We start from the raw sequence: 14,053 nt of genomic DNA on the forward strand, positions 1-14,053 counted from the left end.
CTTAATTCTGTTTCCTCTTTTACTATGAGGCCATCAACCATTATACTTTTTTGTTGCCAGAAAGCCTCTCCCCTTTCTCATCTGCTATTTGCTTGAGAAACCAGATAACCAGGTTATCAGAGAACTCCATAAGGTGTCTGCTTGAGGCTGAACCCTAGAACCTGTTCCTCTGACCTTGGCTGGCTCCCAGTACCTCCTTCTTTCATCCCTCCGGCACCAGGGACTTAGCTGGCCTCCTTCCCTTCCTTTGGCACTGCTGCCAGGTGATTTTCTCACCTAGGATTCTTTTCCCTACACTGGCTATGAATACACTCTGCCCTTTCTTTCTGTTTCCCAAGAAAATGATACATCTTCTTTCTCTCTTCCGAGTTTGCTGTTAATTAATGCAGGGAAAACCAAAATAAATTACAAACATGGGGAAGAAAGGCTTAGAAAAAGTTAGTTTTTAATTGTGAATAATCAGCATTTAGAGAGCTCTGGTGACCCAGTGGTAATAAACTGCACTGCACTCCCAGAGGCACACAGTTCAAATCCACCAGCTGCTCCTTGGAAGAAGGATGGGCATCTCCTCCCAGGTGATTTACAACCTCTGTAAACCCATCAGAGGGTCAGCATTTACTGACTCCGTTCCTGGATGATCCTCAAAGATGACAAGCTCACCTGTCCTTTGCTCTCACTATATGGAGAGCTCCTTTTTAAATGTCTAAAATCTAACAGCAATTGACACGTAGTAGGCTTGTAATGCATGCCTAACAATAAGTTTAATAATTAAAATGCCAGTATAATGAATAAAGAAGTAATTTAATACAAAATTAATTTTCAGTCTAATCTAGCTTTTCCAGTCCAACCAACATGAATAAAATAAATGCTCGTGAAAAAGGAAATCAAGTGAAGATTGAGACAGTCTAATTAAGATACTGTATCTGTGTATGTTGGAAGGAGGAGTGGCATCCACTTCCATAATAGCTTGCCTCCGGAAACCCTATGAACCTGGAGAGAGGATGAAAGGCACCCAAGCGTTGAGGACTCTCCTTCATAGAGTCACTATGAGTCGCCTGCGACTCGATGGCACTTAACAACAATCTGTATATGAAAAACTGTAATTAAAAGAGTCTTGTGTTAGAGGGATCATTTTTATAGCAATAACACAGCATCTATTTTAGTTGCAATAATGAAAAAGAACTAATCAGTCAGAAAAAAGCTGAAACTGAATCATTAGGCTCATTGTTTCATTTTATTATGTTCTCTACTAAGAGCATTTGCAGCTGAATATGAATGTATTTAAAATCAGTCTCATATCAAATGAAAGGGAATCAGTGATCTAGTCAAAAATCTTACAAACCTCAATGATAGTCTTTCAACTTTGTGAGTAAAACAAAACCAAATTCATTGGTTTAACTTGGTATCAGGGGACAAAGATGACATAGCTGAAAAGAAATGTTTTCTTAAAGGTTCATAAATCATGTGCCTTAGAAACAGTAGTATCACTTCAGAGACTTTTTAATTGGTTTCCAGTCTCCTCCTCTCATCCTCAAGACAGAAAGTTCTCTTTCTCATCCAACAAGTGTCCCTTTGTTTTGACTTACACCACTGATCTGAATGACCCCAGAGTACCACACACACTGTTGTTACGACTGAATGCAACAGGAGCAGAAAGCAGAGCTTTGGCTCTAGTACACTGAACATGTATGTACTTAAGTGATGAATCCTTGAGCCATCTGGAAAAATCCATTTTCTAAGTTAACCTGCATTTTAAATATAAAGCAGCACTGCACTTATAAATTAAATAAGGGTCCATGAAAAGGGAAATCAAGATTGAGACAGTCTTAGGAAAATACTGTATCTATTTATGAAAAATTGTGATGGAATTGGCCTAAGGATAGAATACAGACCAATGGAATAGAATTAACCCATATATCCAGAAATTAACTCAACTATCTACGGATAATTGCTTTCTTTACAAGAGCTTCAAGTCCATTCAAAGGAAAAAGAATAGTTTCTCAAGCAAATGATGCTTTTCAGCAACTGTCTGTTCATCCATAAAAGGATGAAGCTGAGTGACCAATATGTATTTCGTCCATGTAAATATGTTTCCAAGAAAACACAATGGTAAATTTTTACAAACCAAACTTGACAATGAATTCTTAGATATGACACAAGCAGTAAAAGAAAAAAAATTGGATTTTATCAATATTTTGTAAGTTTTTGTGCATTAAAGAAAGCGAAGACAATCTAAAGAACGAGAGTAAATATTTTAAACCTGTTAACAGTCTAGTATCTAGAATATATAGTCTTACACAATTAAAGGACAACTCAATTTTTAAAATGGGATTGAATCTGGGAACACATACTTTTTCTGAAAAGTATGGGTAGTACTGGTGTGAGCTCTTATTTCTTTGGTAGAATTCTCCAGTGAAGCCGTCCAGGCTGGGACTTTTGTTATGGCTGTTGCTGAAGCTGTCTAGGAACTCCATGCCCTTCACACATACATCTTATTTCACAGAATGTACTGTGGCTGTTAAGCAACACATACTTCTCTTAATGAGTATTACAAAAAGTTTTCCTACAGAGTCAATGAGGACAGAGTTCTTCTTCAGTTGTTTAGTTTCTTATAGGATTTAAATGGGTTCCTCAAGGATTAGAACATTTGGCCAGAATGGGAAATCTGGTAGGTCAAAGACAAAAACGGGGAAAGGCATGAAGAAGCAGCAGATATCATCAAGCTGAAATGAGGGTTATGAGGAAGATGTTGGTAGATTTAAACTTGAATACTTCCATTTAATTAATCTGAACCTTATCCTTCAAAGAGTTTCTAAATGGAAAGTGGCATGAGAATAAATATGAAGTAGGTATGCAGGATAAATTTCAGAAATGGAGATATTAGAAAAATAACTGATACATTTAATCGGATGATCATAACGAAGGCATAAATTAGATTAGCTATGGAAACATTAAGAGGGACTTGTGAGGTAGACAGAACTGTTAACTGATGAACTGAGGCTGGACAAAACAAAATGAACTTTTCTTCTAAAAGATAAACTCACTTGGCATATGGCTTAGTCATTCAGAATGGCTTAAAATCTCTCTGGGCTTTCTTCTCGCCTAAGTTCCCTGTGCTTTGTCTTCCCTAGACATCTGAACCCTCCTGAATCTAGCTCCAACTGGCTTTTCCATCTTCTTTCTCAACCACATAATACATTCTAGCCAAAACAAAGGACAGTATCTACTACCAGGAAGTCCCCAATCCTCTACCTTTTTTCAGACTGTTTCCTCTACCTTTAAAGACCTTTCAACATATTCTAATTGTAACCATGTATCACACCCCCACTTGAATGCCACTTTCTCCACATCAAGCCTTCCTCCCCACCCCTAAGTCAATTTAAACACTGCCCTTCAACAACATTCTTTATTTTTACGTAAAAACAGTACTTTTTAAGTCTTATACTACAGTTGTTCATTTTCTCTTCAAATAAACTGGGACTAACCCAATTTATTTATTTCCCACCCTTTCACAGATTAGTCAAAAAAGATAAAAAAATTGTTAAATGGCATAAATAAAAATAAATTAAAAAATTATATAGTAAAAGAACAGGAAATAACTATGAATACATACTATGAAGCCAGTTTTAATACGAAATCTGTCATGTATTAGTGTCACTTCTCTGTTTTGGTATGTTTATAAAATGGGGATTAATAGTAGACATCTCATAGGATTGTCAGAGGATTTTAAAAAGCTTAAAATAATATAAGCACCATGAAAGTGTCTATTATAGATAATATATATGAAATCACTCCTATGTGGAAAAAATGAATATTTTTTCATATTTGAATAAAATCTCAAGTCTTATAAAAAGCAAAATGCCAAAGTAAAGCATATCTCCAGGTATAAAACCAAAACCAATGTCACTGAATTGATTCTTACAGTGACCTCATATGACCTGGAGAGCTGCCCTGCAAGGTTTCCAAGACTGTAATCTGGACAATAAAATGCACTGACACAGTGGCTGTAAAAGCGGGTGAGGGCATAGCACTGGGGACGAAGAAGGTACAGAACTGGGTAGTGTTCTGTTGTCTTGGAAATAGTAAAGTCACTATGAATCCAACCATCTCAACTGCACCAAATAATAACAACAAACGTTTAGTAAGAGAGATGGCCACAGCATTTTTCTCCCACAGAGCAGCTAGTGGGTTCAAAGTGCTGACTTTTCATTTAGAAGTTGAACTTAACTACTGTGCCACCAGCACTCCTAAATATGAAAGGCTAAATACAAAATTTCCCTAAATTTTCTTACATATGCCCTAAGGGTAAACTGTGCCCTTCATTTCTTCCTTATGTTAACAATGGTCCTATTTAGTTTGACATTTCAATATTCTTTAGTTCAGCTGCCTGTGGCAACAGTCGCCAAACTGCCCTTTGCTTCCAGTTCTGTCCTCATTAATCCATTCTCCATAAGGCTCAAACGGTAGTTTCTAAAATGCAGATGTAATCTTTTTTCTACCACTAAGAATCCTCTCCCTTTATCCCTACAGGATAAAGCTTCTATTTCATCTCCTGTCAAAACAAACCCTCCAGAGGGTTTCCAGAAATTGTCTATCACATGAGAAGAGGTGGCCCATCTTTCTCCCGTGAAGCCGCCAGTGGATTCGAACTGCTAGAGAGATGCCACCTTTGGGTTAGCACTGCAGCTCCCTGTATACTAGGTTTCCAATCCTTCAGCATCTTTAAAAATCCTCTTAATCAGCCACCCCCCTCCTCCTCCTGTATAATCTCTAGCTTCACCTCCTTCACATTTCTTCTTCCAATATCATGAAACCGAATTACCTGGACACACTTCAAAGCCTTTTTGTATGTTATTTATTGTCTTTCCTTAGAGCAGACCTTCACTGAGATGGATTGATACAGTGACTGTGGCAATGGGCTCAAATGTGCTCAAATGAAGATGACAAGGATGGAGCAGGAGAACACAGAGCTTAGATCCCTTGTTCATAAGCCACACTAGACTCAGTGGCACTTAACAACAGTCTGCCCAGGCTAATTCTCATTTGTTAAGACTGACCCAACCCCAGTCTCATTTTAGAGCACCTTCTCTTTGCTTGCTCAGTCCCTCTGTACACTGCTCTTAGGAGACAGGGCTTCTCCCACTCAACACACTAGCCCGCAACTTTCTCTTTTCCTCTTCAAATTATAGAGGTTATCCCTAGGGTCATGCTCATTGTCTTCAAAGAGACTCCAACTCAAGTCAATCCTATGTTATCTGAGTGGAACTATGGATTTGGTACATAGTGGGTGCTCAAGAAATAGTAAATATTATGACACTGCCTAGGTTTGAAATTCAGCTTCACCACTTAGTAGTAGGATATCCATTGGCCTCAGTTGCTTATCTATAAAAACTACAGCACAATTTTAAGGATATGCTGACATAGATTACTATTTAAATGGGCATCTAATACAGAGTAAACTATTAAACATGTTCACTATATTATAGAACACTCAAAGTCTTAATATATATACATACATACATATACACACATATATACAGATAGATAGATAGATCTATATATATATCCATACATTGCCATTGTGTTGAACTGACTCTAGGAGGTTTTCAAGGTTGTAAACAGCACTTGAGGAAACCTCTCACCTTTCTCTCAGAGTCGCTGGGGGATTTGACCTACCAGAGAAGCTTGTCTTGGAGTTAGCAGCGTAACTTCCTACTGTGGGCCACCAGAGTATACTAATCTATAACTTCTTTCAATAACTAAGTTAACTTAAATTTGCATTTTTGTTATTATGTGCCTTCAAGTCGAGTACAACTCATGTTACAACAAATTTTTTTTTATTTTAATAATTTTAATGAACATTTACAGAGATTTTGGATTTCCATTCATTCATTGCTGCACTTCTCTCTCTGCCCAGTCCCCACCCCCCTCCCCGTTCGCTCCTGTCTTTGAAAAGTAAAAGAAAAACTCCCTCCCTGGTACATAATTCCCCCGGTTCCCTCCCACCGCCCCAAGTACATTCCACTATGCAACCTTAAGTGTGGACTCGTGATAACCATAATGCCGTATCACACATTGCTTTTAAATGATTCTCTCCCTCATCTATTTCAGTGCAGTATACACAATTTACCCAGTTTTTCTCAGTCTTACCCCAACCCTGATTATCAGTCCCATTTTACAGCAGTGGCATCATGCAGTATTTGTCCTTTTGTGACTGAGATATTTCACTCAGCATAATGTCCTCGAGCCTCACCCATTTTAAATAATATTGCATGAGTTCCTTGTTTTCCAATGCAGCGTAGTATTCCATTGGGTGAATACACCACAGCTTCTCTACCCATTCGTTTGTTGATGGGCACCTGGGTTGTTTCCAACTCCTTGCTACTGTGATCAAAGCTGCGATAAACATGGGTGTGCATACATCTGCTTGTATGTCAGTTATGGTCTCTTTGGGATATATTCCCAGTAGTGGAATTGCTGGGTCAAATGGTAACTCTATTTGCAACCTTTTGAGAAAATGCCATACCGTTTTCCACAGTGGTTGCACCATTTTACACTCCCACCAACAGTGAATAAGGGTTCCAGATTCTCCACAACCTCGCCAGCATTTGGGCTTGCTGTTCTGTTAAATTTTGCTATTCTTACTGGGGGGAGATGATATAGTTGTTTTGATTTGCATCTCTCTTAGAGCTAGGGATTTTGAACATTTATTCATGTGCTTGTTGGCCATCTGAATGTCTTCTTTGGTGAAATGCCTGTTCATATCCTGTGCCCATCTTTCAGTTGGATTATTTTCCTTTATCTTGCTGTGGTGCTCAAGTATTTTATAAACTCCCTTATCTGACATGTCATTATCAAGTACTTTTTCCCAGTCTGTCTTCCTTTTTTTACCCTGTTGGAGAAGTTTTTGGATGTGCATAGGGATTTGATTCTTAGAAGTTCCCATTCATGTATTTTAACTTCTCCTGGTTGTAGAGGTAGCAACAGATCTGAAGCCTGTCCTATCATGTGCCATCTCCACCATTTCTGCAGTCACTGTGTCCATCCTGTGAAGGGTCCTCCTCTCTTTTCCTGACTCTCCACCCTTCCAAGCACGATGCCTCTTTTCAAGAAATAGCCTGAGGAAGGATTACTTTATTATCTTAATTTCTTACTGATAAAACAGGATGATAATGAAAACCAGTGCCATGAACCAATTCTATCTCATAGTGACCCTACAGGACAGGGTATAACTGCTTCATAGGGTAAGTACACACTTTCCAGGCCGTAAATCTTTACTGGAGCAGCAGACTGCTCTATCTCTTATCCTGGCAGAGCAGCTGGTGGGTTCCTTTTGCCAGTCATTCAGGTGGTAGTCCAATGATTAACTGACCATGCCTCCCGGGTTCTTTAATAGCTAAACCAATAAGCAAACCAAACTCAGTGCTGTTGAGTTGATTCTAAACTCATAATAGCCTTTCACTGGCAATCCAAGGCTATAAATGTTTATACTTCAAAGGATATTGCCTTGTCTTTCTCCTAAGTATTGGTTTAATCCCAGATCTTGCCATTGACAGGGTCCCCGCCCTATGTTACCATAGGTTAAAAACCTGTTCCATATAACATAAACAGAATGCAAAATCAATATGAAATAATGTCTCATTCTTTGTGTTGGCGGTAAACAAATTTTTGAGTATTGAAATGCATTTTTCCCATGTTTTCTACCTTCTGTGATACAAATGTTGAACATTTCCAATGGACAGTAAGACTCCTTTGGCTTATATTTTCAACTACAGAATCAGAAAAGCTTAGAATGAGAAAAGTTTTGAGGGCAGAGTCCAGCTCTACTATTTCTCTCTTTTTTTTTTTTTTTTTAAGTTTCCAGGGTGGATTTTATTATGAATTCTATTTGTAAAAAATCTATGTGAGAAAAATTATAGTGACAACAGAAGAGGAGACCTTGTCAATTCTACCATTTCTTATACAACTAAATCCAGGTGAATTTGAAACTATTCAAGCTGCTGCGGTGAACAGCTCTCCGGGAAATTAGAATTGCAGGTGGAGAAATTGTTCAAAAACACTAATAGAATTATTCATAGCTTTTGTTTCCCTAAAAAGCAAAGATATGTTTGAACCTGTAGTAGGGGATAATGTCTGAAACACTTCTTTAACTATTTAACCTTTAAGGTCAGTAATTTCTGAGGTTGCTACAAGTTAACTGACCTTAGTTTTGAGTTAGGCAGATTCAAGTTTGAATCTTCATTTTGTTACATTTGCAAAATATGTGAGCCTCAGGTAAGTGTGTAAGAGTGTGTATATGAGTGTGCATAAGAGTTGTTAATAGTGATTGAGAAACGTTTGGAGAGTTCACAAGCAGTGTGCCTGGGAGATTGAAAGTACACAAACATTCGTTCTTTACAGCCTCTTTCAGTTAATGAATAAAATGTAGAAATTACTGGAACGCTTTCTCTCATATTCTATTGTGCTTGCTAAGTTGCTGCAAGTTACTTAATTTTAAAAATAGAAAGCCGAAATAACTGCGGAGATGATAAGGTGTCTTCAATCCTGCCCTTGGCTGCCATCAATGTCCTTCACCATTTGTTTTGAAATGTCATGTCACCACTATTATTACAATGCTATTTGAAAATCGTACTTCAAAATCACTGAATTCAACAGCAAAGATCTGAAGGAGGGGGTGGGGAGGAGGAAGGAAAATAACTGAAACGAATGAGAAAGAAACAAACCCGGAGGGAACCATTTCATTTTGCTCCTTTAGTGCTGCAGTCTATCATGATGAATTTACAGTGAAAAGTTGTGGGTTCCCCCTCCCCCGGCATTGACAGTAGGTTTAAGTAAAAGATGTGTGCGCAAAGAACGATTATTATTATTATTATTATTATTATTATTACTCAAATCTTAAAAGTGTCTGGAAGACTATCTTGTTGCTGGTGAGAACAAGGATATCTGCCCACATGCATTATTAACGCTTGAAGCAAGTTAGCGCGTTTTGTTTTAAAAAGACGTGAGGTGCCTGGCATAAAAGCAACTGCAAGGAAAGCCCAATTCAATTCAGCACAGAAAAAGCTCCTTTTACTCTGCTCTCCGCTAATTCACATCACAGATGGCGACCGAGGTTTAAGGTTTAACGTCCAGACTCCAAAGCCGCTCATCCATCCCTTAGGGATGGGACTCCAGATGGATGCTGTCTGGTGGAGGAGAAGCGGCTGCACATCCTCCCACGTCCAGCTGAGATGGACCCAGAGGCCATTTAGCCCAGCGCCCATCATTGCCCCCCCACACTTGGAAAATGACCCACTTCCCCATCCCGGGGTGGAGAAGGACTCATTCCTCCCGTACCCAGCCTCTGACTTCACTCTCTAAGCGTGACCTCTAAGGAACGAAGAGGCGCGGGACAGGGAGGCTGCCGAGCTTTTATGTGAAGCTGCCCAAGGGCAACTAGGGTCGAGCACAGGAAGATGACTTACCGAGTGAGCCGCGGTCCTCCGCCCTCTGCCGGTGCTCCTTCAGGGAAAAGCCCCTAAGGAGGCGGCAGCTTGAGAAGCCGCAGCCGGAGCTGCCGGGGCTGCCGCCGCTGCCAAAGCTGCCGCCGCTGCCAGTAAACGCCCTGGCTCGGCAGAGACTGGCGGGTGACTTCAAGACATCATCATTCGGCGACTGCGATTCTTCAGCTACGCCCTGTCACTAGCAGCCCCCTCAATCGGGAAAGCACGAATGGAACCCACTCTCCCAGCAAGCTCCACTGCACTGGCGCAAGAGTTGCTGGGAATTGTAGTCTTCTGTTTGCCTTCCCCACCCACTCATGGACCCGAGTAGTTTCGCGCTCACCCCGCCCTCTCCCCTCCAAGGCCACGCCCCCTCGCGGCGCGGCTCTAAGGCGGCAGGCGGGGCCGTGACCCTGGGCGGGTGGGGCGAGTCCAGTCCCTGCGGGCTGCCTGGGACTGGGGCAGAGTTCCAGGCCGCCGGCCCTTGTCCAGGTCGTACCCCACGATCTCGTGTGCCGCACGACTCACGCGGGGAGAGGGCCGAGGGCGCTCGCCAGGCCCCTCCGCGGGGCGGGAACCCGGATTCCCGGGGTCCCGCGCCCACCCCGGCCCCGTGCCGCCAGTTCTCCCGAGGAGAGTCGCTGTCTGCGGTCGCCGCCAGGGTAATGTGGGGAGGCTGGTCCCGGGAGGGGAAGGTCTGGAGGCTGGTCTAGGACCCGAGGGTGCACGGTTCTTCCGCACGCGCCCAGGGCTGCCAGAGGCCAGAATGCGCTGCCCCGCCTCGAGCTGGAGCCCCAGCGTTTCGGTGCGGTACCAGCAATCCCACCCTGCGCGGCGAGCGCCCCTGTGCTCGGCTTCGGCTCTGCCCGAGCCCCGATCGGCCGCCCCCCAGGCCGGAGGGGTGCCGAGGCACCTGCGTGCCGGTGGGCGGTGCCCGACAGGGTTGAGGCGCCAGGTGCGCCAGCCAAGCTGCCCGCGGCGCCAGTCCCCCCTTCCAGCTCTAACCTTTGACCACACTGGTGGCTGGGCGCAGTTTCCCACCTCCTGGTTATAGATCCCGTGCCGCTGCCTGAGTTCTCCGGAGTCCTTCAAAAGCCGGTCTAGAAAGGAGCTTTCTACAAAACTAAATGCTCAAGAGTCATTTTGCTCTGGGTATTTAAGTTCGGCGTTGTTTCCTCCCCTCCCCCCCTCGTGGATTTGTTATATCAAGTACATTTTCCCTTAAAACCTGATGAGGATTTGTTCCTAGCACACAGTAGGTACTCAGTAAATGTCAAACGCATTAGTCACCGCATTACCAAATTTTTCCTGAGCTGTGTGACGCTATAATTTTTTTAATGGCTCCCCAAGATCATTTTGAAAGTTACAGTACTTTTAAACTTCAACAAAGAATTAGTTATTTCGCATTCCAGTATTATCAATCCCTGTTGGATGCTTAACTTTAAAATTCAACTTCTGTAAGTAGATTGCCCTTTCATAGCCACAGAAAGGCTTAACCTATCAGATTAGAGCCTTTAGACCAACCATTCCATTATCGAACAGATTAAATTGCCTTGCCATCATCAAAGAGCCCAATTAATCATTAGACAACTAACCAAAATGTCAGCTGTTCGAATCCACCAGCAGCTCTGGAGGAGAAAGATAATGAAGTTGGCTTTCATAAAGATTTACAGCCTTGGAAGCTCCTTGGGCAAGTTTCTTTCTTCCTAAAAGGTCCCCACGAGTTGGAATCCATTTGATAGCTGTGGTTTTGAGTGTCATCATTAGGTTTTTAGGTATAAGGGCAAGAGGCCACACTGGGGTACATGTAAAACCATGCAGAAGTATGTTGTTAGGTGCCTTGGTGTGCCTTGACTCATAGCAACCCTGTGAACAATGGATCAGTAACATTGCTGTATTGTGTGTCATCTTCACAATCTCTGCCACAATTAAGCCCATTGTTGCAGTCATTGTATAAATTCACCTCTTTGATGGTCTTTCTTTTATTTACCCTCCACTTCTCTAAACAGTAGAAATGATAGGGTTTTTTTAGGTACAGTGAGGATGAAACCAGGTTGTGCATTGGAGGCAAGGATTTTGAAGTCCCATCTCACATATTTTGGGCATGTTGCCTGGAGGGCTAGTTTTTAGAGAAGGTGGAAGGTCACTGCAGAAGAGGAAGTCCCTGGCTAAAATAAATTGACACATTGACTGTGGCACTGGGGTCAGATGTGTCAGAGACATGAGACTGACTGAGGACAGTGCAGGTTTCAGAGTTGCTGTTCATAGGGTCACTGTGGGTTGTAGTCTGTGCAGCACATAACAACAACATATTCATGCACAGGGCCAGTGCGCAGGGGAAAATGACAGCAAGCCACTGTGCAGCAGTGTCTTAGAGGCACAGCTGCTGCCATGACCTCAAAATGTCTTGTGAAATTGAATCTTAACCGTTTGGCATATCAAATGCTTAAAACCTCTGGGATTAAACCATCCCAGTGGAACAACACCTTTAATACAAACAAACCTCACAGACTGTCTCGGTCTCCTCTGCGTTCTTCTGAAAAAGAGAGCATGAAATTGAATTTTAAATTTTATTAAGAAATAATTTACCAAGTGAGCTACAAAACCGTGATAACTAGAAAACTCCATTAACAGCAACATCCCTAATCTGTCTGTTGATGGGGAAGGTAAACCACCAGCAGACAGGACCTCAGTCTGTCCTTGCTCGTGGGTGGAGGGCCCCAGTGCCCCGCAATGTGTCTAGTCCCTGATAGGTGCTAGGGAGACACCTTTGGAAGGACTACAGACAACAATGTCATGATTTTCTGTGTGTGTACAGGACACTAGAGTTTTGCAAGGTCAAAAGATAAAGAACATTTTTATGGTTATTGAAACACTGCCAACTTGCCCGTCCAATGAATTTTACCATTTTATACCACTGCTCATAATATTTGAGTATACTTTTCCTCACTTTCTGTTGAGCCTTTATAGTTGTACAATACTTGGTCGTTAGGAACACTTTGATCTCAACCACCCTGAGCGATGACTAGGGCAAAGGTTACTTCCCCACTTTGGGGTGCACCTTCCATTAAGGAGGATGCAGAGCAGATGACACAACTCACCTCCCAGGCCACACTTCCTTCTCATCTCTGGGTCTGATGTATAATGAGCTTCCTGAATAAATCCATGTATTTCCTCAGAAGTAAAATTATACATTGTTGTATAATTAATACCTGTGGTTTGTAAAGGGAGCTCTAGTAACGAATTATACATGCCTAAAGGCACACAGCACCAGTGGTTTATAAAATCTTTTTTTTTACCTTTTTTCATTTTAGGCAGATATTTGCAGGTACCATGATCAAATTTGGAAAATTTTTAAAAAATAAAATAATGAAGCACAAGTTAGACCAAAGAGGTGATACTGGTTAAGTGGAAGGGAACATCCAGCACTGGCGAATTTAACACCCTGCCACCCTTTAAATGTGTGGAGAAGTTTGGTGGTTCTGAAGAAATAGAGAAGAATCTGAAGAACTTATGATTGTAAACTTTTGAGATTAAGACCACCACCAATAAAGGAAAGTTCTCAGGAAAAAGATGGGAAGTCTCCTTCAGTATGATTTGCAGCCTGAGAAAACCCTCAGAGGACCAGTTATGAGTCAGTTCCAACTCCACGGCAATGAGGTGGTGGTGTGTTTGGGTTTGTTTGGTTTTTTTTAAAAGAGGGTGAGCAAGAATGACTGGCTTATCTTTGCCTTCTGTTAACAAATTCCAAGAAGAGAATTGAGCGTTTTAATCATAAGGTAAAAAACATTGAACCTAAAGAGAATTCTTTCTTCACATGAAAACAAGTAACAAATTGTGTTTATCTTTTCCTAAACATGATTCTGATAGCCTAGTGGATAAGCAGTGGCACTTCCAACCGAAAGGTAGGCTATTCAAACCCACTAGCTGTTCTGAAGAAGAAAGATAGGGAGTCTCATCCCATGCAGTTTACAGTCTCTGAAAATCCCCTGGAGGGTCATTTGTGAGTCTTCTCTGACTCAGTGACAATGAATTGAAACATGAAATGACTCAAATTTGCTAGACAGAGATTCTCATGATTTAATAGGTAAGTAATCAGAAAGCTTTATTACTTTCCAAAGTTTACTTATAAGTAGAACCACTGGAAATTCTTCAGGTGTAATTGAGACCATTTGTCTAAAAACTGAGTCTAGCATTGCCTTTTTATATTACTTTCATTTTATGAAATATATATATGTATCTATATTTCATAAATAAAATATTACTTTATATTTTATATCACATTTACTTACCTAATTTTTTTTAAAAAAGCAGTATAGACAGTATAGGGAAGGAGAAATAAAAGTATATTGAGACTCTGGAAACATTCAAAACTCCCATTCAGCTTCACTCTGCTCTTCTGTTGTGATGTCAGATCCCAAGTATTAAGTAGCCAGAAATCTCTCTCAAGAAACTTTTCAGGAATTGTGTCTATTATGTTAAGGAATAGCTGCCCAACTATTAAGTAGGCAGATAGTGAAAATGGTTAATGTACTTGGCTGCTAGCTTAAAAAGGGACCATTTGAATTCAC

Source organism: Elephantulus edwardii, unplaced genomic scaffold (assembly GCF_000299155.1).
Source record: "Elephantulus edwardii isolate Elephantulus edwardi_28Jun2011 unplaced genomic scaffold, EleEdw1.0 scaffold00075, whole genome shotgun sequence".
NCBI classification, from domain to species: Eukaryota; Metazoa; Chordata; class Mammalia; order Macroscelidea; family Macroscelididae; genus Elephantulus; species Elephantulus edwardii.